At 54.4% G+C, this 15,191-nt stretch overlaps 1 protein-coding gene across 5 annotated transcripts in view; it reads left to right on the top strand.

Moving 5' to 3' along the window:
• The window catches only part of lrp4 (low density lipoprotein receptor-related protein 4), a 74,711-nt gene that overhangs the window by 20,158 nt on the left and 39,362 nt on the right, over positions 1-15,191 (top strand). The gene's annotated exons all lie outside the window — the stretch shown is intronic.

The raw sequence follows: 15,191 nt of genomic DNA, 5'->3' as shown, positions 1-15,191 counted from the left end.
GGGAGCAGGGCATGCTGGGAGCAGCCCAGGGAGCAGGGCATGCTGGGAGCAGCCCAGGGAGCAGGGCATGCTGGGAGCAGCCCAGGGAGCAGGGCATGCTGGGAGCAGCCCAGGGAGCAGGGCATGCTGGGAGCAGCCCAGGGAGCAGAACCCAGGACCCAGGTCAGCAGTTCTGGGGACACTGTAGAGAAACAAGGAGATAAATGGAGCAAGCTGGACCCAGTAAATGTCCGTGTGCATCTGAAGTTGTATTCTGCAGTGAGATGGTGTAGAGAGGAGTCTGGAAAGGCCTTTGATATGAGGAGGTGAGGACTGAGAGAGGCTGTGTGAGGACTGAGAGAGGCTGTGTGAGGACTGAGAGAGGCTGTGTGAGGACTGAGAGAGGCTGTGTGAGGGATGAGGACTGAGAGAGGCTGTGTGAGGACTGAGAGAGGCTGTGTGAGGGATGAGGACTGAGAGAGGCTGTGTGAGGACTGAGAGAGGCTGTGTGAGGACTGAGAGAGGCTGTGTGAGGGATGAGGACTGAGAGAGGCTGTGTGAGGACTGAGAGAGGCTGTGTGAGGACTGAGAGAGGCTGTGTGAGGGATGAGGACTGAGAGAGAGGTTGTGTGAGGACTGAGAGAGGCTGTGTGAGGGATGAGGACTGAGAGAGGCTGTGTGAGGACTGAGAGAGGCTGTGTGAGGACTGAGAGAGGCTGTGTGAGGACTGACAGAGGCTGTGTGAGGGATGAGAGAGGCTGTGTGAGGACTGATTGTGACATGAGCCCTGGAAAAGCCCTCTGCTCTCCTGTGATTGGTGGGAGTCCATGTCCAATGAAAAAGAGGGGGAGGATCTTTATGATTACCTCCATGGGAAATTAGGGAGATCTTTGTAAATGAGGATTAGTGGGTCTCTCCTGTATGGTCTTGGTCTCCGCAGATCTCAGCTGGTCGTGAGGATGCGAGAGGATGCTCCTCATCCACACTCCAGCACACCATAACCTCCCTGCTGCAACATTCAGTACACACTGTGTGTGTGTGTGTGTGTGTGTGTGGGGGGGGGGGGGTGTAGGAGGAGCAGTAATTACAGAGCTTTGAGAAGGGGGCCCCATCCTGCAGTTAGATGCATTTCAGTTCACATGCCCCCCCCCCCCCCTTCCTCAACCGTGAACATGATCCCAATAGGAACAAACAAACTGGGCCTCTCAGGTTGCAAGCTGGGCTGGGGGGGCTGGGGGGGCTGGGGGGACTGGGGGGGCTGGGGGGACTGGGGGGACTGGGGGGGCTGGGGGGACTGGGGGGGCTGGGGGGGCTGGGGGGACTGGGGGCACCAATGGGGTTGGATGTGTGTGTGCATGTGTGTGAGATTGCTTGAACATGTGTCTCATAGAGTGTGTGCTTTTCTCGGTGTGTGTGTGTGTGTGGCCCACTAGAGAGCAATAAGCAGCTAACTGCTCCCAGCTTCAGTGATGTGTGCAGGGCAGGTCTGCTCCTGCTGTGTGTGTGTGTGTGTGTGTGTGTGTGCTTACAGTTCTTGCCATGCTTTTCCCTGACACACACATTCTCACAGCAGCTGAAAATGCAGGCTATTTTCACATACACGCACACTCTCTGAACAGCCTTTACACACACACACACACACACACACACGCTTCTGTGGCCCATTGGATGGCTCGCCGTGTGTGTGTTTTAGTTAACTTGACACTGCTTGACACTGTCACCTGTGAGAACAGGTCTTTCCTAGCCTGAAACACTGTACCCTCACTAACAGTGAGTGGAGGTGTGTGTGTGTGTGTGTGTGTGTCCAATTTAAGAGGGGGTACACAGCTGAAGATCCTAATCCTGCTTTTGAAGCAGAGAGTGAATTCAATCTTTTTTAGTTGATTTTAGATGATTTTCAAGCATGTTATCTCATTTCACTGGCTGATGCACTTATGATCCACCTCCTCTATCTTGTACCTACACACGCACGCACACACACACGCACACACACACACACACGCACACACACACACACACACACACACACAGTTGTCACATCAGTAAGGGGTCCATCAGGCCCTGTGATATTATCAAGGCTCCTCACTTCCTGTGTCCTCACTTCCTGGACAGGTAACATAACATGTTACCTGGAGCTCTGCCATGTTTCACCCCTCCCCCCCCCCTTCGGGGTTCAGAGGGAGCAGAGACACAGAGCCCCCTCACAGGGCCCCCTCACAGAGCCCCCCTCACAGAGCCCCCTCACAGAGCCCCCTCACAGTGCCCCCTCACAGAGCCCCCCTCAGAGCCCCCTCACAGAGCCCCCCTCAGAGCCCCCTCACAGAGCCCCCCTCACAGTGCCCCCTCACAGAGCCCCCTCACAGGGCCCCCTCACAGAGCCCCCCTCACAGAGCCCCCTCACAGAGCCCCCTCACAGAGCCCCCTCACAGAGCCCCCCTCACAGAGCCCCCTCACAGAGCCCCCTCACAGAGCCCCCTCACAGAGCCCCCCTCACAGAGCCCCCCTCACAGTGCCCCCTCACAGAGCCCCTCTCACAGAGCCCCCTCACAGAGCCCCCTCACAGAGCCCCCTCGCAGAGCCCCCTCACAGAGCCCCCTCGCAGAGCCCCCTCAAAGGGCCCCCTCACAGAGCCCCATCACAGAGCCCCCTCAAAGAGCCCCCTCACAGAGCCCCCTCACAGAGCCCCCTCACAGAGCCCCCTCGCAGAGCCCCCTCACAGAGCCCCCTCACAGAGCCCCCCTCACAGAGCCCCCCTCACAGAGCCCCCTCACAGAGCCCCCTCAAAGAGCCCCCTCACAGAGCCCCCTCACAGAGCCCCCTCACAGAGCCCCCTCACAGAGCCCCCCTCACAGTGCCCCCTCACAGAGCCCCCCTCACAGAGCCCCCCTCACAGTGCCCCCTCACAGAGCCCCTCTCACAGAGCCCCCTCACAGAGCCCCCTCACAGAGCCCCCTCGCAGAGCCCCCTCGCAGAGCCCCCTCACAGAGCCCCCTCGCAGAGCCCCCTCACAGGGCCCCCTCACAGAGCCCCCTCACAGAGCCCCCTCAAAGAGCCCCCTCATAGAGCCCCCTCACAGAGCCCCCTCGCAGAGCCCCCTCACAGAGCCCCCTCACAGAGCCCCCCTCACAGAGCCCCCTCGCAGAGCCCCCTCACAGAGCCCCCTCACAGAGCCCCCTCACAGAGCCTCCCTCAGAGCCTCTTTGGACATCCAGCTCTCTCATGCTCCTTTGTGTTTTCCTTCAGTTGAAGACACTGTGCTGCTCTACTTTAAGAGCGCTGTGTGTGTGTGTGTGTGTGTGTGTGTGGTAGGAACACCATTGCTTCATCCTTTTTCTTTTCTTTTTTTCAAAGCTGCATTTCCAAAAATATCTCAAAGGCCTCGTTTGAGAGGACCAAGAACAACAAGCGTTGAGAGTTTATTATTTTCTCCCTCCTCCCCTTCCTCCTCTTCCTCTTACCCCTCCTCTTCCTCCCCCTCTTCCTCCTCCTACTTTCCTCCTCCCCCTTTCCTCCTCCTCCTCTTCCTTCCTTCCTTCCCCCCTCCTCCTCCTCTTCCTCCTCTTCCACTTCCTCCCCCACCTCCTTCCCCCTCCTCCCTCTCCTCCTCTTCCTCCCCCTCCTCCTCCTGCTACTCTCCTCCTCCTCTCCTCCTCCTCCTCCTCCTCCTCCTCTTCCTTCCTTCCTTCCTTCCTTCCTTCCTTCCTTCCTTCCTTCCTCCTCCTCGTCCTCCTCGTCCTCCCCCACCTCCTTCCCCTCCCCCCCCCCTCCTCCTCCTCGTCCTCCTCTTCCTCCCCCACCTCCTTCCCCTCTCCACCCCCTCCTCCTCCTCTTCCTCCTCTCCTTCCTCCTCCTGCAGCTCATTTCTTGACGACAGTGTTGCTATAGGACCTCTCCAGTCTCCACAAACGTCACAAGGTGTCTTGTCGCCATCCTCTCACCCCTCGCCCCTCCACCCTCTCTCACCCCCTCTCTCACCCTGTCTGAAGAGGGTAACAGGGACAGAGAGAGCTCCTCTCTGATCTCTCATCCAAGACTAGAATATTCCTGTTAGTGTGGGAGCTCTGGGTCTCTCCTCCTCCGCAAGAAACAACTCTCTGACTCTCTCTCTCTCTGACTCTCTCTCTCTCTGACTCTCTCTCTTTCTGACTCTCTCTCTCTGACTCTCTCCCTCCCCCTCTTAGCGGGGGGGGGGGGGGGGCAAAGAGAGAAAGAGATGTCATCATAGTGTTGGCCCCGGCCAGATTCTGCAGTCTGAATCCTGGCTGGTTTTCTCTTCCCCAAACACATTTAATACACACACACAAACTCTTTTTCCCTCTTGTATGGTTATAGCAGCTTATCTATACAGAGCAGTGTAGTTCTGACTGGCTGACCACTTCAACACCACACTGGGAGGTGTGTGTGTGGTGTGTGTGTTAGGACAGGAGACTGCATGTCTGATCAGGCCTCAGACTCTCGAAACATCTCACCTGCCACCCACGTCCCGCATGGTGGTCTCTCTGTGTGAACGTGTGTGTGTGTGTGTGTGTTGAGACGGTTCAGACAGACGTAGACAGGCCTTTTAATCAGGTGTTCTAGGAACAGACAGCAGAGGTAAACACCAGGATCACTCTGGGAGATCTGCTCCTCTGACTGGGAGGGAGGGATGTGGAGGGAGGGAGGGATGTGGAGGGAGGGATGTGGAGGGAGGGATGTGGAGGAAGGGAGGGAGGGATGTGGAGGGATGTGGAGGGAGGGATGTGGAGGGAGGGATGAGGAGGGAGGGAGGTGGAGGGAGGGATGTGGAGGGAGGGAGGTGGAGGGAGGGAGGGAGGTGAAGGGAGGGATGTGGAGGGAGGGAGGTGGAGGGAGGGAGGTGGAGGGAGGGAGGTGGAGGGAGGGATGGGGAGGGAGTTGGAGGGAGGGAGGTGGAGGGAGGGAGGTGGAGGGAGGGATGGGGAGGGAGTTGGAGGGAGGGAGGTGGAGGGAGGGATGTGGAGGTAGGGAGGTGGAGGGAGGGAGGTGGAGGGAGGGAGGGAAGTGGAGGGAGGGAGGGAGGTGGAGGGAGGTGGAGGGAGGGAGGGAGGTGGAGGGAGGGATGGATGTGGAGGGAGGGAGGTGGAGGGAGGGAGGTGGAGGGAGGGAGGTGGAGGGAGGGAGGTGGAGGGAGGGAGGGAGGTGTACGTGTGCCAAGAGAGACGTTTCCTTCATAGTGTTTTTGCTGTGCTGTACCATTACAATCGTGTGCGTGTGTGTATACGTGTGTGTGTCCATCCGTTGCCGTGGGCGATGCGTTTAATGTTGAAGGGATGTTGGACAACACTCCAGCCTAAACCGAGGAATTTAACTCTCATACAAACATACATTACCTCTCTCCCCCTCCTCTCTCTCTCTCTCTCTCTCTCTCTCTCTCTCTCTCTCTCTCTCTCTCTCTCTCTCTCTCTCCCTCTCTCCCCCCTCCCCCCTCTTTCTTTCCCTCCCTCCCCCTCTCTCCCTCCCCCTCTCTCACTTTCCTTCTCCCTCCCTCCCTCCCTCCCCTCTCTCTCTCTCCCTCCCCCTTCTCTCTCTCTGGGGAGGTCGGATGTCTGAGCGGTTAAGGAACCGGGCTATTAATCAGAAGGTTGCGGGTTCGATTTCCGGCCATGCAAAATGACATTGTGTCCTTCACCCTACTTACCTCAGGGGAATGTCCCTGTACTTACTGTAAGTTGCTCTGGATAAGAGCGTCGGCAGAATTCTGATAAATTACTAAATATAAATGTAATGTCTCTCTCTCCCTCCCCCTCACGCACACGCATACATACACAGACCGTGGTTAGCTGTTAGCTTTAGCTGCTAGCTTTAGCTGTTAGCTGAGTGGGTTGTTAGCGGTTGAGGTGTGAGATGTTAAAATGCTGGCTTTGTGGGTTTTTCCATTTGGACAGTCCTCCATCGAGCTAGGCGGCCCTCACCTTTGACGTCCTGCAGCAGGAAGGGAGCCAGTGAGGGTTTAGAGAGGTGCATGTGTGTTTTGCTTGTAAGCAACATGTCATATATTACATCCTGTGTTGTTTTATATACATATATAAGCCCCCTTTGTGTGTGGGTGGGTGAGTGTTCGTTGTTGCTAAGCGGCAGTTAATGGATTAAGTGCTCTCCCTGTTTTTGTTTAGCGCAAGCCACAATTTAAGGTTATCAAAACTGAACCTCTTCACCTCATATGCACACACACACATTCACTCACACCTGCCGATCAAGCACAGGAATGCGAGCATGCACACACACACACGCTGAGGTGTGGTCGTTAGCTAATGGTTATAATCCAGTCCAGAATCATCTCCTTCAGTACCTAGAGGAATCCAGTCCAGAATCAGTACCAAACCTCGTCACTCCTCCCTCCTCCTCTCCCTCCTCTTCCTCTTCCTCCTCCTCTTCCTTCATCTTGTCTTTCAGGAGTAAACGGCGCTCTCCATCTTCCCAGGAGTGCTGTGGTCTCTCGTGAGGCAGTGCTGTCAGACCCTGGAGCGCAGGAGGGCTCTGATGGCGGCGTTAAACAGATATAGTGTGTCCCTTCCTCCTCCTGCTCTTCACGCCTCTCTCAAAGAAGGGCTACCACAATGGCCCTGCTGGGTGGAGGAGTCTGGAGGAAGGCTTGGCCTCCTTCCTGTGTTGTGTAACAGTTTGACAGGTGAAATAGTGTGGGAACCGCAGGGAGTGATGCTTTAAAAACGCCTTTTTGTGGCTCCTGTCTGGGATGTGATGTGGAGGTGAATGCTCAATAGCTCCGTAGGAGACGGCACTGAAAGAGCCTCAACAAGAAGAGAAACAACATGGAGTCCTGCTGTCGGCTGGGCTTTTCATTAGCGTGTGACTCTTCCTGTGTGGAGAGCACTTCCTGTGTGGAGAGCACTTCCTGTGTGGAGAGTACTTCCTGTGTGGAGAGCACTTCCTGTGTGGAGAGCACTTCCTGTGTGGAGAGCACTTCCTGTGTGGAGAGCACTTCCTGTGTGGAGAGCACTTCCTGTGTGCTCCATCACCTGGAGAAATGGGGGAAGATGGGCGGAAGGGGATCTGGGTAGCGTTCGGTGAACAAATGTGGTTTCCTGTCTGGATGGGCTTTGTTCGCAAGTGTGTGTGTTTGTGTGATGGTGTGTGTTTGTGTGAGAGTGTGTGTGCTTGTGTGTGTGCTTGTGTTTGTCTCTAGGCTTGGCTTGGTTGGGTGAGCTAACTGATTATCCACACGTTCCACACAGAGCCCTAACGGTAGCTAGCTAGCTAGCATGCTGCCCTGGGGGGAGGGGGTGGGGATTCTCTCCCTACTGATTCTTTGTTCCTTCCCCTGGTTCTCTTGGGGAGGAAGACTGGGGGAGGAAGGCTGGGGGAGGCAGGTGGGGGGAGGGGGTGGTGGTGTTGTTGGATTAGGTTAGGGTTAGGGTTAGGGTTAGGTTAGGGTACAGCCTGGAGATGCAAGGCTGGGAGGGGGCAACACTGGTTTGGTGATGGTGGGGGGCGGGGGGGGTGGGTGGTAGGGGTGGGGGGGAGTAAGGGTGGAGGGGGGGTAATAGGGGGTCAGTCAGGGTCCTGAGAACCATGTGAGACACAGCATTTTCTCTTCAATTCATCCTATTTACTTCTGCCCTACCAAAGAGAGGAGTAGGTGGAGGAGGAGGTGGAGGAGGAGGAGGAGAGGAGGGGGAAGATGGAGTTGTGATGTTTGAGGAGAGACCTGTTTAACATTTCTCTATATATATAGAGACCTGTTTTGATGAAAACTGATGAGAAGAATGAATTGAGTCTTTTTCAGGAACAATTCTGAATGTTTCTGAAAGAGGAGGAGAGAATGAAGGAAAGACAGGAGAAAGAAGGAAAGAGAGGTGGAGAAGAAGAAGGGGAGAGGAGAGAAGAAGAGAAAAGAGGAGAGGGAGTAAGGCTGAGCCAGACGTGCGTCATTGTTCCTCTCTGAGCTGAAGGAGCTGGGAGGTTTCACACGCCACTCGCAGGCATCCCGCTGGGCAGCCCGGGAAGGGGCCTTCGCTGCCAGGCTGAGGGCTCGACCGCTGGGATACATCACTCTGAAAGGAGGCCTCTGTGTCCGCCTGCCTCTCCGCCTCTAAAAGGAGCGCAGGAGGGGAGGAATTCAGCCCCAGCCGCAGGTCGTCCGCCTGGCTCCTGGATCCGCGCTCCCCTCAAGGCACCAATTTAACACCCCCTCCCTCCCCCTTCCCCCCCCCTCCCCCCAACCTCCCCTGGAATGCTAGTGTTTGTCTGTTGTCTTCTATATGTGTGTGTGTGTGTGTGTGTGGGGGGGGGGGGGGTTGTTGGCATGAATAATGGGAGATTCACAAACTCCAAGCTTTCTTGTCCAGTGTTCTAGAAGGGAAGGTTCATCTCCTGGTGTTAAGGTTGTGGATAGCCATTACTGGATGTTCAGCTGCACTGGACAACACGTTAAATGTTGTGAGTGTGTGTGTGTGTGTGTGTGTGTGTGTGTGTGTGTGTGTAGTGCTGCAGTCAGGATCCTCTGTTTACATGCAGACCCAGGATCAGTGTGAGTCTGAACCTGTTGATGCTCTGTCTGGAGGATCAGACATGTTCCCTCTCACCCTGTCACACTGCCCCTCCTCAACCATCGCAGTGGTGAAGTAACGAGGAGAGGTGGAACAGCAAAATAACCAGAGAGATGGAACAGCAATTGACTCTTTCCTCTCTCTCCTCCTCTCTCTCCTCCTTTCCATTCTGGGTTTAATTCTCCTCTCGTGTGATGGGGTGGATTTCACTCTGTCAGTGTTGAGGCCCAGGCCTGTGTCGGAGGCAGGGGGAGCGGGTGATCGATAAGGCCCAGGGAGAGGCCCAGGTCTCTGGAGGAGGGTTGGGTTGCAGGGTGGGTCTGGGGGCCTGGCCCAGACAGACTCCACAGCTCTGTTCTGGACCTGGGCCAGGTGCTAGAGTTACACACACACACAGTCCCTTCTAACACTGGAGTTTCACCAGCATTCCTTATAAGCTGTGGAGAATGCCTGCTGGAAGCAGTACCCCTCTGTCCAGACAAAACACACACACACACAGAACCCAGCTAACAGTTCCAGCTCCTGGCCTGGTTACTGAGTCTTGATCAGGTTGGTTGCACCTCCGTCCCCTTCGTTCTGTGCCCAGGGAGGAGAGGGCTTTCCTGGGCAGGCTGGCGGCTCAGAGGCCTCCAGGCCTGGCTCTCTGGAGGAGAGACGAGCATAGGCTCAGTCAGCACATTACTCTGCTGTTCCCAGCCAGACTGTTTACACTGCTGGGCTACACACTCACACACACACTCACACACACACACACACACACACTTATATATATCTATATATACATATACACACATGTACACACTTGTCCTCTACATCACAGCATGTGCAGACTGGTAAACACTGACCTTACTGGAAACGTGTGATCATGCTTCTCCACATGTGGACTGGAAATAAACTGCATAGCACACACACTCATACACACTCGTACACACACTCATACACACACTCTCACACACACACACTCCAGACACGTGCAGATCTCCTAGTGACAGTACAACACCCTTCTGGAGGTGTGTGTGTAGCATCCAGCCCAGGATAAGCTGGACAAGGCCTCCCTCCCTCTCCTCTCTCCCTCCCCTCTCTCCCTCTCCTCTCTCTGCCTTCCCTCTCTCCCTCCTCTCTCTCTCTCCCTCCCCTCTCTCCCTCCCCTCTCTCTCTCCTCTCTCCCTCCTCTCTCTCCCTCCTCTCTCTCCCTCCCCTCTCTCCCTCCCCTCTCTCCCTCCTCTCTCTCCCTCTCTCTCTCCCTCCTCTCTCTCTCCCTCCTCTCTCTCCCTCCCCTCTCTCCCTCCTCTCTCCCTCTCTCTCTCCCTCCTCTCTCTCCCTCCCCTCTCTCCCTCTCTCTCTCCCTCCTCTCTCTCCCTCCCCTCTCTCCCTCTCTCTCTCCCTCCTCTCTCTGCCTTCCCTCTCTCTCTCCCTCCTCTCTCTCCCTTCCCTCTCTCTCTCCCTCCTCTCTCTCCCTCCCCTCTCTCTCTCCCTCCTCTCCCTCCCCTCTCTCCCTCCTCTCTCTGCCTTCCCTCTCTCCCTCCCCTCTCTCTCTCCCTCCTCTCCCTCCCCTCTCTCCCTCCTCTCTCTGCCTTCCCTCTCTCTCTCCCTCCTCTCTCTCCCTCCCCTCTCTCCCTCCCCTCTCTCCCTCCTCTCTCTCCCTTCCCTCTCTCCTTCCTCTCCCTCCCCTCTCTCCCTCCTCTCTCTCCCTCCCCTCTCTCCCTCCTCTCTCTCCCTTCCCTCTCTCCTTCCTCTCCCTCCCCTCTCTCCCTCCTCTCTCTCCCTTCCCTCTCTCCTTCCTCTCCCTCCCCTCTCTCCCTCCTCTCTCTCCCTCCCCTCTCTCCCTCCCCTCTCTCCCTCCTCTCTCTCCCTTCCCTCTCTCCTTCCTCTCCCTCCCCTCTCTCCCTCCCCTCTCTCTCTCCCTCCTCTCCCTCCCTCCCCTCTCTCCCTCCTCTCTCTCCCTTCCCTCTCTCCTTCCTCTCCCTCCCCTCTCTCCCTCCCCTCTCTCTCTCCCTCCTCTCCCTCCCCTCTCTCCCTCCCCTCTCTCCCTCCCCTCTCTCTCTCCCTCCTCTCCCTCCCCTCTCTCCCTCCCCTCTCTCCCTCCTCTCTCTCCCTTCCCTCTCTCCTTCCTCTCCCTCCCCTCTCTCCCTCCTCTCTCTCCCTCCTCTCTCTCCCTTCCCTCTCTCCTTCCTCTCCCTCCCCTCTCTCCCTCCTCTCTCTCCCTTCCCTCTCTCCTTCCTCTCCCTCCCCTCTCTCCCTCCTCTCTCTGCCTTCCCTCTCTCTCTCCCTCCTCTCTCTCCCTCCCCTCTCTCCCTCCCCTCTCTCCCTCCTCTCTCTCCCTTCCCTCTCTCCTCTCTCTCCCTCCCCTCTCTCTCTCCCTCCTCTCCCTCCCCTCTCTCCCTCCTCTCTCTCCCTCCCCTCTCTCCTGGATCACAGTGTGGAAGCTCTGCTTGTGGTTTGATCCAGATCCAGGACTCAACAAGGTCTACTACGAGAGCTAGTCTTCCCTGCCACCAGAATCCCCCTTCACACACACACACACATACACACACACACACACACACACACCCACACACACTGAGGCCCCAAAGCCACATAAGTACAGTGAGCAGAGTCCAGTGTCATTACTTAGGGCTGACAGCACTGTGACAGTGGAAACTGAACTGGAGAATGACAAGTTCTCACACACACACACAGCACCAATGCCTACTACACACAGCTTTGTAAAAACCATCCACAATACAACAGACCAGCTTAAGCCCTGCTCTCTACACTCACACACACACACACACACACACCATGCCTGCCCTCATACCAGAAAGCATCCCCTCATCCTGAGCCAAGCAAGTGTTATCTTTGAACTGACTTCAGAGAGACTGCTGCCCTACCACGGATAATGTGTGTGCCTGCACCACACACACACACACACACACACACACACACACACACACACACACAGAGAGAAGACGTGCACACAGGCCAATACACACTGTGACTCACAGAGATGACACACAGATACACAACCACACACATTCAGATGGCACACACACACACACACAGTGCTATCCTATCATTTGATTTTCCATCCCTGATGCTGCGGGATCTATTTAAACCCCAGAGGAAAAGCTGGATCACTGAGATGCAGGGACTGGGAGTGGGGCTGAGGCTGGGGCTGGGGCTGGGGCTGAGGCTGGGGCTGGGGCTGGGGCTGGGGCTGAGGCTGGGGCTGGGGCTGGGGCTGGGGTTTGATCATTTTGGGTCTTTCCCTTTTCGAGACGTTCTGAGGTGGTCTGATGTTCTGAGGTGGTCTGATGACATCATCATCATCCTCTTTATCAGTCCTGCTCATTACAGGGAGGAGAGAGGGAGAGAATCCAGCATGTTCTCAGTGGGACACATGAAGGTCCCTGAAAGAGTGTGTGTGTGTGTGTGACCCACACCACCCAGGTGACAGGCAGATGGTCCTCAGTGGAACGCCTGGCTGGTGAGGGAGAAGGCACCCCCATGTTGGAGTCATACTGCTGGGCTGCAGCTGGCGCTGTGTGTGGGTGTGGGGGTGGGGGTGGGGGTGGGTGTGGGGGTGGGTGTCCCTCCTGTCTTTTACAGCTATGTACTCGGACAGGAAGAAAGAGAGCGTTGGAGCGGAACAGTTTTAAGAGAACTTGGTGGTTAGAGAGACCTGCAAGGCAACAGAGGGTGTTGTGACAATGGACCCCACACACACACACACACCATGCTCACACACACACACCATGCTCACACACACACACCATGCTCACACACACACACCATGCTCTCACACACACACCATGCTCACACACACACACCATGCTCTCACACACACACCATGCTCTCACACACACACCATGCTCTCACACACACACCATGCTCTCTCACACACACAATGCTCTCACACACACACAATGCTTTATTGGCACAAATTATATAGAAATATATATCTGATTTGGTTCATATGTATGCTAATGTATTATTTTATATATTCATTTTTATTTGTAGAATCAATATTTATCAAATCAGACTGTTATTTGTAGCCTACTAATTTCACACAGGCAAAACTATGACGTACAATAACAGACTGGAATAGACGTAAGACCCTGAACCCTTTTAGAGCACCCTACAGAGAGTCTTGGGAGGTCCTCCTTAACGAGCTGCCCGGGTCTGGAGACCCCCAATCTTTCCGGTGTTGTTTGTGTGTGTCAGAATGTGCGTGTGTCAGGGTGTGTGTGTCAGGGTGTGTGCGTCAGGGTGTGTGTGTGTCAAGGTGTGTGTGTCAGGGTGTGTGTGTGTCAATGTGTGTGTGTGTCAGGGTTTGTGTCACACAAATCTCCGTAGGTGAGCCCAGGCTCAGAGGGCTGAGGTGAGCCCAGGCTCAGAGGGCTTGGCTACAGTGTCTGGGTTGGCTGTGCTGTAGGTAGCGGGGGATTGTGGGATGGTTTCTGTGTGTTCTGGAGGACCACCTGTACTCACACTGGCCCCTGTCCTAGGGGGGTGGTTGTACACACACACACACACACACCACACACTGTGGTTGGCAGTAGAGGGTGAAATGTTATACCTGGAAGAAAGTTGAGGTTTGGGTCTTCCTGTTGGGTCTGGGGTATAACTGTCTTGGAGAAGCTTGTCTTGGATGTCGATGATGTGATTGGAATGACCCCTCTCTCTCTCTCTTTCTCTCTCTCTCTCTCTTCTCTCTCTCTCTCTCTCTCTCTATCTCTCTCTCTCTCTCTCTCTCTCTCTCTCTTCTCTCTCTTCTCTCTCTCTCTCTCTCTCTCTCTCTCTCTCTCTCTCTCTCTCTCTCTCTCTCTCTCTCTCTCTCTCTCTTTCTCTTTCTCTTTCTCTTTCTCTTTCTCTTTCTCTCTCTCTCTCTTTCTGTCTCTCTCTCTCTCTCTCTCACTTTCTCTCTCTGTCGCTCTCTCTCTTTCTCTCTCTCTATCTTTCTCCCCGCCCTCATTCTTTTCTGTTTCCATCTCTCTCTCTCTCTTTTAAAGCATGTTTGACAAATAGCTGTCTCTCTTGTGGCTGTGTGTCTCTGGCTCTCTCGTGTGTGTGTGTGTGTCTCGCATGTGTGTGTGTGTCTCTCGCGTGTGTGTTTCTTGTGTGTGTGCTTCTCTTGTGTGTGTGTGTGTCTCAATTTAGTCCTGCTTCAAACCACACACGGACACGCAGGCATGCAGACACTGGATCAACACAACTCCTATAGACACACAGCCCTCAAACTGGTCCTGTTTCAGTAACACAGCCCTCAAACTGGTCCTGTATCAGTAACACAGCCCTCAAACTGGTCCTGTATCAGTAACACAGCCCTCAAACTGGTCCTGTATCAGTAACACAGCCCTCAAACTGGTCCTGTTTCAGTAACACAGCCCTCAAACTGGTCCTGTATCAGTAACCCAGCCCTCAAACTGGTCCTGTTTCAGTAACACAGCCCTCAAACTGGTCCTGTATCAGTAACACAGCCCTCAAACTGGTCCTGTTTCAGTAACACAGCCCTCAAACTGGTCCTGTATCAGTAACACAGCCCTCAAACTGGTCCTGTATCAGTAACACAGCCCTCAAACTGGTCCTGTATCAGTAACACAGCCCTCAAACTGGTCCTGTTTCAGTAACACAGCCCTCAAACTGGTCCTGTTTCTGGTAGCTTGTGTGCGTGTTTGTGTGTAATGTGTGTAGTTTATAGCAAGTAAGGCAGCTTTTAATAATAAGCTCTTGTCCTACTCATCACGAGAGCCCACGAGGAAACACACACACACCTGGTCCCCTGGCCTCACACACACACACACACACCTCGTCCCCTGGCCTCACACACACACACACATTCGAATGCGCACACAGACACACACACAGACACACACACACACAATTACTCTATCACATGCATGCAGTGTTGTCACGGAACTCCCAGAAGCTAGTTAAATCAAGGCCAGACATATTTTTGGCCTTCTTTTAATGGTACAAGACACATTGCTGAAAACATATTTATCACACACACAAACCCCCACTCCCCTGTATCCTGCTGTATAGAGGTGCTAATACCAAACCCCCACTTTTTTTTTACAAAAAATAAAAAATAAGATGGATTTAGCGATGTCGACATGATTGAGAATAGATACATTCCTGATCACCCATAGTCATGGATGAGGAAAAACTACATTGTCTGTGTCAAAAATGATTCCTGGTGATGTGCTGCTTGTCAACAGTGTCTTTATGTATGAATGTATTGATATGATGTGGGGTCCAACAGGTAGTAGTCATGGCAGCGTTTTAGTTACTTATGATGTCAGAGCCCACACTGCTTTACTGTAACTTGAGTGAAAAAGTGTAGTTAGCACATTTACTTTGACCAGAGTCTTTTTAAACATCTGTACTTCTACTGAGTGAAGGAAGTGCTTTCCCCCCCATGTCCTTCCCATCGTCTGAGATCATGTGACCAACTCTAAGGTTATGTTACCTGTTCTCGGGGTCATGTGACCAACTCTAAGGTTATGTTACCTGTTCTCGGGGTCATGTGACCAACTCTAAAGTTATGTTACCTGTTCTCGGGGTCATGTGACCAACTCTAAGGTTATGTTACCTGTTCTCTGGGTCATGTGACCAACTCTAAAGTTATGTTACCTGTTCTCGGGGTCATGTGACCAACTCTAAGGTTATGTTACCTGTTCTCGGGGTCATGTGACCAACTCTAAA

Source organism: Hypomesus nipponensis, chromosome 19, assembly GCF_054491055.1.
Source record: "Hypomesus nipponensis isolate SF chromosome 19, ASM5449105v1, whole genome shotgun sequence".
NCBI lineage: Eukaryota > Metazoa > Chordata > Actinopteri > Osmeriformes > Osmeridae > Hypomesus > Hypomesus nipponensis.
The sequence above is the reverse complement of the archived record's forward strand: the minus strand, read 5'-3'. Positions and strand labels throughout refer to the sequence as shown.